Source organism: Amblyomma maculatum, chromosome 10 (assembly GCF_055883805.1).
Source record: "Amblyomma maculatum isolate TAMU_Amacu chromosome 10, ASM5588380v1, whole genome shotgun sequence".
NCBI lineage: Eukaryota > Metazoa > Arthropoda > Arachnida > Ixodida > Ixodidae > Amblyomma > Amblyomma maculatum.
Window position 1 is genome coordinate 181,712,131 of NC_139353.1, and position 11,848 is coordinate 181,723,978.

At 44.6% G+C, this 11,848-nt stretch overlaps 1 pseudogene; it reads left to right on the forward strand.

Annotated features, from left to right (window-relative positions):
- The first annotated feature begins 2,261 nt into the window (after nt 1-2,261).
- On the forward strand, nt 2,262-3,217 carry LOC146178057 (uncharacterized; annotated as a pseudogene).
- The last annotated feature ends 8,631 nt before the right edge of the window (nt 3,218-11,848 follow it).

Sequence of the window (11,848 nt, forward strand, 5' to 3'; positions counted from 1 at the left end):
TCTGTCTGTCAACAACGCGACCTGCGTGCCTTACTGCTGGAGTACGCCCCGTGCTTTGCCTCATCATCGAAAGTCCGGCAAACTTCTATCACCAAGCATCGCATCTTAACGTCTGACGACACCCGACCTATTGACAGCAGCCGTTCCGTATTTCGTCCAAAGAACGTGAGGCAATTCGGACACAAGTCCAGGAAATGCTTAATGATGATGTTATTCAGCCGTCTAAAAGTCCGTGGTCGTCGCCAGTCGTGTTGGTTAAGAAAAAGGATGGCGCGCTGCATTTTTGCGTTCATTACAAGAAACTGAATAACATCGCAAAAAAAAGATGCATATCCATTGCCCCGTATCGACGATTCACTTGATCGACTTCTCAACACCAAGCTCTTTTCCTCCATTGATTTAAAAAGTGGTTATTGGCAGATAGAAGTGAATGAGCGCGATCGGGAAAAGACTGCCTTTGTGACACCCGATGGCTTATATGAATTTAAAGTATTGCCTTTCGGTCTTTGTTCAGTGCCAGCGACGTTCCAGAGAATGATGGACACCGTACTTGCTGGTCTTAAATGGCAAACCTGTTTGTTTATTTTGACGATGTCTTCTTGTTTTCAGAAACGTTTGACCAACATATCTTAAGCGGCTGCGAACGGTATTGAACGCTCTTCGCTGGGCCGATTTGACACTCAAACCGGAAAAATGTCAATTTGGATATCAGCAGCTGAAATGTCTCGGTCATGTGGTTAGCGCTGACGGTGTCCGGCCTGATCCTGATAAAACAGCCGCTGTAGCTAATTTTCCCATCTCTACCACGAAGAAAGCAGTCCGAAGTTTCTTGGGCCTGTGCGCGTACTATCGCCGTTTCATTGCCGATTTTGCCAAGATTGCAGGACCTTTGACGCGCCTGACACGTGATGACGTCCCGTATGTCTGGTCTTCCGAGCAGCAGGAGGCATTCACCAAGCTGCGCCAACGGCTGCACAACCCTCCCGGTCTTGCACACTTCGATGAGGACGCTGCCACCGAAATTCACGCCGACGCCAGCAACGTCGGTCTGGGTGCTGTTCTGGTCCAGCACCAGCAAGGCGAGGAAAACGTGACCGCTTATGCCAGCCGCACCCTTTCTCGGGCAGACTCAAACTATTCAACTTCTGAAAAGGAGTGTCTCGCCGTCGTTTGGGCCACAGTGAAATTTCGACCTTACCTCTACGGCCGTAAATTTAAAGTTGTGACAGATCATCATGCTTTGTGTTAGCTGGCTAGTCTTCGAGATCCATCAGGGCGTCTTGCACGGTGGAGCCTTCATATGCAGAAATTTGATTACTATATCGTTTATAAATCCGGACGCAAACATGAAGGTGGCTGCACACTGTCTCGATCACCCGTGGAGTTGGCCCATGACAGTACGGATGAAGACGCCCATTTGCTTGGCATTATCAGTTCCTCTGATTTAAAGGCCCGGCAAAGGGCTGATCTAGATCTCAAAACTGTGATCGATCATTTGTAGGGTTTCGATTCTACAGTATCTCGACTGTTTGCTAAGAACTTGTCATCCTTCTGTACGCGCCACGGAATCCTCTACAAGAAAAGCGCCGGCAACAGTGACCGAGCCTATCTTCTAGTCATCCCTGCAGATCTCCGCGATGAAATCCTTCATGCTTGCCATGATGAATCCACCGCTGGACACTTGGGCTTTGCACGCACTCTTACCAGAGTGCGCCAGGCCTACTACTGGCCCAAACTTACCGCCACCGTTCATCGATATGTTGGAAGTTGCCGCGAGTGCCAGCGACGCAAGGCACCGCCATTGAAGCCAGCGGGTTTCCTGTGGACTGTGGACTCGAGCTTGTGTCTTCCCGGGAACCTCTGTTTTGACTGTGTGTATCTGCCCCGGTTGCCGATTCCCATAAATCCCTGTCTTCGTGACAATATAAAAATGATTGAAAGCTTCCTGCTTCAAGTTCAACACGGGTATTAGGCAGCCGCAATGTAACAACCCTGCCAAGGGGCGCCCGCACCTAACACTGATTTCAGGAAGTGTAGCTTAAAAAAGGGTCTACTGAGATGCTTCGTTTACATACCTCATTAGAAAATATCACGTCTAATACAGCTGGTTTTCTTTTTTCTTGGCATTACTTGCAGGCACCAAGGAACAGCCATTGCAAGAGTGCAGTTGTCAGCAGTGCAGCTGTGGTAGAATGAGACGACTAGAGCTTGAACTTGCTGATTGCTGAACAACAAAAAATAGTGCTTCAACTTGACAAAATAACCTCAAGCTAGATAAAAAGCTTGATAATGTCGATCCAAGGCTTCTGACAGTAAGAATACTTCATTAACAGTATTGATTTTACAGGACTTCCCAGCTTCGAAGGTTTCAAGAGCTTGTTTGATTATTTAGGCAACCGCGCCAATAATATCTTCTACTGGGGCACTGGCAAAAAAGACACAAATGACCGTCGTGGCCGCCCAAAGGAATGGGAACCGGTCAATGAATTTTTCATGACGCTAGTCCGCCTAAGAAAAGGAATGTCTGGCAAAGAGCTTGCCCGCAATTTCTTCGTATGCGAGAGCCAGGTAAGCCGCATTTTCACTACATGGGTGAACCTACTTCAACGAGAGCTGATAAAACTCACCACACTGCCAACCCGAGAGGCCATCAACCGCACCTGCCCAAGTCTTTTCAAGTATTTGAGGACACACGGCTGATTCTGGATGCTCAGAAGTCCGAATCCAACAACTATCCTGACTGAATGCACGAAGGCAGACCTTTTCACCCTACAAACACCACAATACGTACAAAGTGCTTCTAGGGTGCACCGCTTATGGGTACTTGACATTTGCATCCCGCCTTTGGGGTGGTTCTGTATCTGATAAGTCTATCCTTGAACACACTGGGTTGCTTGATCAGTTGGTAGAAGGAGATGCCATATTGTTAGATTAGAGGTTCACCTTCCCCTACATACCAGCAGAAGTGACCATTTATCGATCCCCATTTAGAGAACGTCATGAAAAACAGATGCCACCAGCCGCAGTTAATGACACGAGGCGCATTGCCTCTGCTGGAACACTTGTTGAACGGGCTATTGCACGTGTGAAAAGCTTTCGGATCTTAGCTCGGCTATTCCTGATTACTATTATTGACATCGCAGGCCATGTTTTTCAGGTTTGTTGCTACCTAAGCGATTTCAGGAACCCACTAATCAAAGATGAAGACACACCATAACCACTGAGGAGAATATTTGAGTTATTTTAGTAGCTTGGAAAGAATTGCAGCCAAAACTGCAGTTCTTTTATTTTCATTCATAGTACCCACCATTTTGCTGCTACACTATGGCAGCGCTTTGAGTGCTGCCTCCTTCCCTTTTTCAATCCAGCTTCAGTTCACTTCAGCTTTCTGATTTTTGCGGTTAGGCCATCATCTCTAAGTTGGCGAACGTAGAAGCTCCGCTGGAATTTCTTATAAGAGACCTACTGTCCGCCTTTGTAGAGTCTTCTAAGCCTTTTCACTCTCTTTGTCAGCATCTCGGGGATGAATGCACGCTGGGCAAAGTGCAGTAGGGCATTCAGCATATGACATTTCCAAGACTCGTCAAATCTAATGCGCTGCACATGTATGGGCGCTGGCATGTCTGGCTGCTTGTTTTCAGTCCAAATGGCGAAATCACACCACTTGTTTCCGGTAATAGCCATCTGGCCCTGAAATTGAAAATATTGCTACGAAGATGACGAAGCGGACAGTAGCGCGGGGCGGAGCGCTCGCGCCAGGCCCGCTAGCCATTAAAGCATATTTTATTGTCATGTTATCGCGTCGTTCTGTTTCTGTTGTGTCGCCGTGTTCCATCACTTCTCATGCCCCCACGTAACATTTAGTTGGAGGTGCGGTTCATCTCCATCCTCGCCTTTGCACCGTCGAAGTAAACAGTAGTCGGGTCCATCTGCCGAAAGCCCGTGGAGATCGCCGTCCAGCTCTGCCCCAGCCCTTTTTGCTCAGACCCGACCAGCCGCTGTTCCCAGCCTCGTCCCCAGCCCTGACCATAACACACGACGACCAGGAAGAGCCCAATGCCGACCCTACCGATCTCACGACGAAGCGACCTCACGACCACTCGAGCGAAGACAGCACCTCCGTCCAAGCCGTTCGGCGTGTCCATGAGCCTTGGCCTTCGGCAAACGGTGAAGATTGGACTTGATGCTCCGGTGCAAGCATTCTTCCCATCTTCGCATTCATTGTGGTGTCCAGCGTTTCATGTCCCAATACTGTGTCTGTGTTCATCGTCACGTCATGCATTGAATTTCTAGCAATCGATTGGGACGATCGCTCGGTGGCTCCGGGTAATGCTACGAAGATGACGAAGCGGGCAGAAGCGCGGGGCGGAGCGCTCGCGCCAGGCCCGCTGGCCTTTAAAGCATATTTCATCGTCATGTTATCGCGTCGTTCTGTTTCTGTTGTGTTGCCGTGTTCCATCACTTCTCATGCCACCGCGTAACAATATTATGCATGATCTTTAAGAAAACTTCCCTATTTCCAATCTGGCAGCAGAATATTGGGTCACTGCATGCCATTTCGGTCGCCATCCCCTTTTTTGTAGTAAGAGCACTTCACTTCAAGCAAGCCCTCTTGCCCATCAACTATGATGATCCTGTCTGGTGAACTGACAGTTGGCCACTAACCGTATTTCTGTATAATTAGTTCTCAATACTGTCATAAGCTTAACATATTATACTCTCGCTAACAAGCTGTCTTGCAGCACTATGAAAGCACAGCTCACACGTCTGATCAAGGTATCCACAGCAGTGCAGTTAGTCCACTAAATTGTTCAGTATTGTTCAAATTTTAGGACGAAAGCCTTTTATGGCTTATGACTCTCTGGCGTGTCGATGCATGCGGCCGTGCCTCCGTGGCAGCTGTCAGTTATCTTCAGAAGGATTAGGATGGTTTCAGTACTGATAGTTAATCAATCAAAGATGTAGCAGTGAGCGTATGATCATTTGTTGACAATAAATATTTAGTCGATGATAAATATTTATTTACCTAATCAGTAATTGCAATTAGTATTTTAGCCCATGATATTTAGTTAATTAGTGAGATTTTGAGAAATCGCAAACGCACGCACTGCGTATGCGCAGTGTTCTTGTGCGTAAACCTCAACCGACGCCTAGTAGCCACCACAACTGCGACCGCACAATGATGTCACATTTGACAGTCAGCAGCAAGTCTTCGAATGAAACCAAGCATTGGCCAAACAGATGGTAGAGGTACTGGTGGTTAAAGGCTTTCAACTCTGTAAACTTTAGATCGTCAAAGTACCCCCTCAGTTTTTATTCAGAATCAGAATTATATTTTAGCATCGCATACACATTGCTGCAGGTGTTGACGATAAAAAGCCTTCTGCAGGCTTGACGAGACTTACATCCTGGAGAGACACAATTGGCAGAAGCAGCAGCGATGATTGCAGTTATGTAGCCAAGAGTACAAAACATTGCGAAAATCCGCAAGAATGCCAAAACACAACCAACAAATATGGATAATTTATACAATTTGCTGTCACAATAAGGAGGCATATTCACAGGAGTGGTTATTAAACAGTATTTTAGCATTTGTTGTCCGTAATTTGTTTGGTAGCGGTCAGATGTACATGTGTTGTGTACTTTGCCTCTTATATGGAAGTCATAACTGGACAGATGGGCCGGCATTTACATTCAGAATGCTTTATTCACTACCTAGATTCACTGCATAGACGAACCTAACTCTATGGAAGCCTGCTTCGAAGTGGTGCGCCAGCAATAGCAAGCAGGGGGCTCTTAGATTGCTGGTCTTCTACAGGAAGCTGCATATCAATCCTTTTGTCCCAGTAATGGCGCCACTGTTACGGGGGTGAAAAGCCGGACCGGTCATATTTATGAAGCCCGAGCCTGTTATAGTGGAAGGAGATCACTATGGGCTGCATAGTACTGCAAAGCCTTTGTAGAGTCAGGCAAAGGTAGTAATGGGGCTAAAGCAACAAAATGCTTGCATGTATAATAGACAAACAAGCGGAGAATGTATTGATGAAAGGAGAGGGGAAACTGTCAACATATATTTTAAGCAATTACAGCAGACAGTCTCTGATGGGGCCAAATGAAGTTTAGCATGCGCTAGCACTTCAATTTTCAATTTGGCTTCTTGGTTTCAGATCATAAGTACTATTAACTATCGCCTTTTTTTTAACTATCAGCTTCCCTTTCATGAAGCCTTACAAGTAAGTAGCCTTTGTGCAGTAAGAGCCGCGTGACAGAAATAAAATCTAAGCGCCCTATTGTTCTGTTCACTTGAAATATTCTGGTCCATGTTAGCAGCTCCTAACAGTTAGCCCACATCACCTGGTGGGGCGACAACATACACATGGCCGACAAATCAACCTCCAGGCATGCCACCTGCCGAAAGTATGCTCGAGAAGTTGGCAAAGGAGAAACGGATATTGCCAAAACGCGGTAGCAGGGGTTCTGAGTACTAACGAACATAACAGAAATAAAAATATGATAACTTCCAAGGAAATAAAGGTTGGCTAACATTCTATTGCATAACAACGTTTTGAAGCCAGAGTTCAATCCTTGCATTCATGACTGCTTTCAGCTACCGACAGGTCCATCTCCAAAGTAGATTTACCATGCAGTGAAGCTCGACAGGTTTCTGAAGTAAAGGTGTAGGGTATCAGTCTTTTAAAATGATCAAACTAGTTCATTCACTCATACGATCAAGCAGGCTTTCCAGGGCTGTTTCCACTTTGCTGGCTTGTTACAGACCTATCAAGCGCTGTTGTAAGGTTAACACAACCAGGCAATCTGAAGAACTTCAAAAGCGTTTAGGACCCGAATTTGAGCTGGAAAGGGCATTTTATATTTTTGATAGGTGACATTGACGTCCATGTAGAGCTATATTGATATCTTTGGATCAGTGGAGTGTGACCGGGAGATATTCCTAACAACCTTTCATAACGCAGATTATGTTTTCTTGCCAATGATCTTATCACATTAACCTCAGGTGCTCCACTACATAGAAGGTTTTCTTCTCTAGTAAGGTCGCTTCTGTGTCAATGCGCTCGTCAGAGCAGTTGCATCTTTTACAGCCTATGATTTATTCAAACGTTTCCTGTTCCACGTTCCCTGACATAAAATGAATCATAAAGTTCTGACTAAGATTGTAATATATACACCACAAAGGATAGCATTCAATATTGTTTATTCACAGGGCACCGAGAAAGCGAGAGCATTTTTTTGTGGCCCACTATGTACGAAAACAGAACATGGTAGATAGATGGAAGAAATGCAATGCATGAATTAGCATTTATAAGCAGGAAAAAATACAGCTGCTTACGAATCACAGAGCATAACGAATTCGTGATTGTATAAAAGCGCAAAAATACTAGTTTACTTTTGCTGCGCGTGTAATAGTAAGCAAAAACTGGTAAAACCGATCCTTCACATTTCACGAGAATATTAAACGACCACATTCTTTCCTCGTGTATGGAGAGCAATGAAAGGAGCAAAGCGCATCTCGCATCTACGAGATTCGAGAAAGACAATACAACACTAAACCTAGGTGTGTCGCAGGTGAAGAGCCTGGAGCTTCCTCCTCTGATTAGATAGCACGGTGAATGTTACACACGCCTCAGCCCATTCAGCCGATAGCTGAAGGGTCTAAGTATTGTGGTCACGATTCAATATATTATCGCCAGCCGAGTGGAAACACCCTTCACAGCTGTCTTTCGTAATGTGCAACGAACTTCACGCCACGCTATCTAGAGTCTCGCCGAAGCCATTGTCACGCGCAATCCTGGAAAGAAGGCCTCGAATCTGCGTCCCTGTTTTTGAGACAATCCATCAATACTCTACATTTGCGGCACTTGAGACCTTAGTGGTGACATGTCTACTGTTACTCCTATAGCAGCTCAATATTTTTGTGGAAACCGTTTACGAACTGACATCAAAAAGTACACGAAGGAATGAATGATTGCAGTTACAATAGGCTATATTCAACGCTTAGAAATAAAATTTGAGAATTCATGACGTTGTTACTTTTATTTACACTCATAAGAAACGCAGCTGGTTAAATGGGACGCTCTCACTGGGGCGACCACACTGTATTAGCTGCTTACTCTTTAATAGGTGTGCAACTTTGACCGCTCTTTAATGTGAAAGAGCGACTGTAATTTTCCCCTTACTCTTAACTTCAGTATACTGTCAGACAAAAATGACGTTATTTTGGGACAAGTATTGCTGAAGATAATATTTTCGACCTTGTTTATTAGGGGTTGATGTTTTGAAAATAAATACAGAAAGGTAAAAGACACCTCAAAGTTATTGGCGTTGATATACACTCGTTTAATACAGAATAGTCAGTTTTTGGTTTGGTTTTCCTATTACATTCCTCAGATGTCTAACTTAGGCGGCGTTTTTTAAGGCATTATTCAAGACACGTACAGAAAAGAAAGAAAAGAAATAGGGCTGCATATGTTGCTGCAAACGAAACAATAAATCAACCTGCAATCAGGATTCGGAGAAATCACGATATAGCGGAATTCAGCATAACTGGTAACGAACGACACCCATCAAGGACAGACAGTGGCCGCTTATATGGGTTGCTGTAATCATGTAATAGAGTCAAAAGGTTAGGTACACAGTCGGCAGAAGGCATCACGCTTTCGAGGGAGATAAAAATAAATAAATAAACCTTGTCTCCACCGGAAATCGAACCTTCATACCTTGGATTCCTAGACGATCGAGCGCTTCACAAACTGCGTCACGCCCCGAATATTTTTTCAGCATGGTATTTATTACATGGGTTTAAATTCAGCGTAGAGTTATGAACATTTTTTTACAGTGTAACCAGCCTGTAGGCGAAAAGTGCAATTGGAACATACAACACAACACCACACAATTATAATACGACGACTTAGCACAACTTCACTAAAACGATGGCAAGGAAAGACAACACATCAACAATGGCATCCAGTCCGGTTGATAGTCACTAGCTTCGTAAGCGTCTCTAAGCTGGTGTACCATCTCGCCGAAATGAGTAGCGGGGGAGACTAGAGGTTCAGCATTCCGGTCCAACATACGCGTTTTTCACAGGCTGTGCAGTCCAAGAAGGAAAATCATGTGAAAGGGTTCGTGGTCATGTTCGGTGGTTATAAAGTAACGCACACTTTGGGAATTCAAAATAAAGCCTTCTTCAATGTTCTTTGCAGAACGTCTTAAAATAATATTGCATCTTTGCAGGCAATAAAACAGTGTTCGATGGTTTCAGGTGTATCACATAACCGGCAATTAACAGAAGAAACGAAAATACTTTTTTTCTGAAGCCACATTTTAACAGGCAAAACCTCGGCATGAAGTTTAAAGAAAAACGTTTTAGTAGAAGGTGAGATCGGCATTTTGAGCACCCTTTTTAACACATAATACCCCATATAATTGGAATAGAGTGAACGATATAAGGGAGGCGGGAACAACATAGATATCAAATCTTGATATAAATATTTCCGTGAAGCAGAGAATAAGTACTCATAAGAGAAGCGAGCTGCCAGAAAACGCACTGAATCGTAAACTTCTTTCTTAAAACCAAATAATAAGGGCCGATCGGTAAAAGTGGAAGAGACTACTAAGTTTGGAAGAAGGTTCACTAGGTTAGTTTGGAGGGATGCTCTGGTAATTGGATGGGAGCTATTAGGGAAAAAGAAGAAACGAGCAACTAACTGTCTGACATAGAGATGTGTCAAACCTAGTCCGCTAGCAGAAACAGGTCTGCATAAGTTATCGCGCCGCATTGGCTCAAAACTGGACGACATATGAACGTCACAAACGTTCGGTGAAAACTGTGGATGCAATTCCTTGCGCAATGGAGTACCTGTAAAACATAATAAAGTCTTGTAGCCAGAAACATGTTACATGCCTGTGCTCGGCCAAAAATTGATAGGCGGTGCGGAACAAAAGTGTGAGCATGGCTTTTGAGTGCCGTGACCCGCTCTTTCCAGTAACGCCCACTAAACTTGAATGCATGAAGGGGAACTCCAAGATATTTAGGGGGAACACGAGACCATTCAATTCCAGCATAATGAGTCGGCATTGCTTCCCATGAACCGAACCACAGACCCGAACTTTTAGACTTATTCATTTGAGCGCCAGATACAATGCCAAACTGCTCAATGGTGGTTATAATTTTGTCAATGCTGGGTTTGTCTGTGCAGAAAAACGCCAAATCGTCGGCGTACGCATGCACTTTGACTTGATTACTGAAGGCAACACAACCACGTATACTGTGGTTTTGCAATACACTCAAACAAAGTGGCTCTAGGTAGAGGGCAAAGAGTAGCGGTGACATAGGACCGCCCTGCTTCACGGATGATCGAATTGACACAGGCTCCGAGAGGTGACCGTTAACAATCAAGCGAGTTGAACAGTTGTCGTAATAAAGTTGCACCCCTTTCAGTACAGTTGATCCAAGATTTGCACGCTCGAGAAGAGAAAATAGAAACGAATGCGGGACACAATCAATTACCTTCGCAAGGTCAAATTGGAGTAGAGCAAGCTGCTCATAAGAGCCAGAGCAAGATTCGAGAATTGTACGTGCAATATGTATGGTATTTTGTATGGAGCGTCCCCTCAAGCCACACGTCTGACGAGGGCCAATGAGAACCGTCATGGCATACTGTAACCGATTTGATAGTACTTTCGCAAACATTTTGTAGTCCAGATTTGCCAACGTGATTGGCCTGTAGCCATCCACTGAGAGCAATTTTTCTTTATCCGTACTCTTTGGAATTGAGGCTGCGTGCTTTCTAGTAAAGGACTGAGGAAGGTCTCCCCCATCAAAACTTAAAGCGAAGATCTGCAGCAAAACAGGGCTCACCAAAGGTTTAAAAGTTTTGTAAAACTCCCACGATATGCTAAAGATTTGATGTCAGCAATATTCTGTGTCAGTTTGTTTGGGCCAACAAGGAGTCCAGCATACATTTTGCAACCTTAGGTTGATTGCCAGCAGCCGTCAATTGTTCATGGGAAACGGAATCACTCCGCGAACGTGTGTTGGGATCAGACTTATACGTACCCTGCTTAGGAGGGCCCGGAAATGATTCCACATTGACACTCAGAAGAGGCCTGCTGACAGCGTTTACCTGTTCGGAATATAGTGAAACATACATAAAACCATGACCGCATTCATGTGGGCGATCCGAATGCACCGAAAAGTGGCGAAGCAAGACCTGGCTGATGAACCTACTGGTTCATCTAGAAGTGCTTGAGACTGGGCTAGTTGGAACATCTCATAAATGCGGCGCTGCTTAGTTGCACACGGACAAAGGGACTGGACAGCGTTTGTCCAGTCTCTTTGTCCGTGTACAACTAAGCAGCGCAGCATTTATGAGAAGAGGTTCATCTAAACCTGATAATTCTTCATCTCAGATTGACTGTACTTGATTCCGCCGCTCATGCAACAATCTTTCTATTTGTAACATTAATGCGAGGAGCTTTGTTCGCAAAGTTTCGTTTTTCTCATCACCCTTCTCCTCTTACTATCCGCATACCACTGGAGTCACAGAGACGTGGCTACGTGATAAAATGCGAGAATCAGGGGCAACTTACCCCACCTTTTATTAACTATGATTATGAGTTTGGTGTAATTGATGGGGCATTCGCTCACAAATATTTGCTGGTTTATGTTATTTTAACACTTCTTAAACCCCGTTTTGTCTACTGTGCTTTTCTAGTTTTAACCATATAGATGATCTAGCAATCACTGACACACTATGTGATTCCTTTGGCGAGTTTATGCAACTAACTTCCAACAGCAATGTCAATACTTTACCACTTTCATCGAACA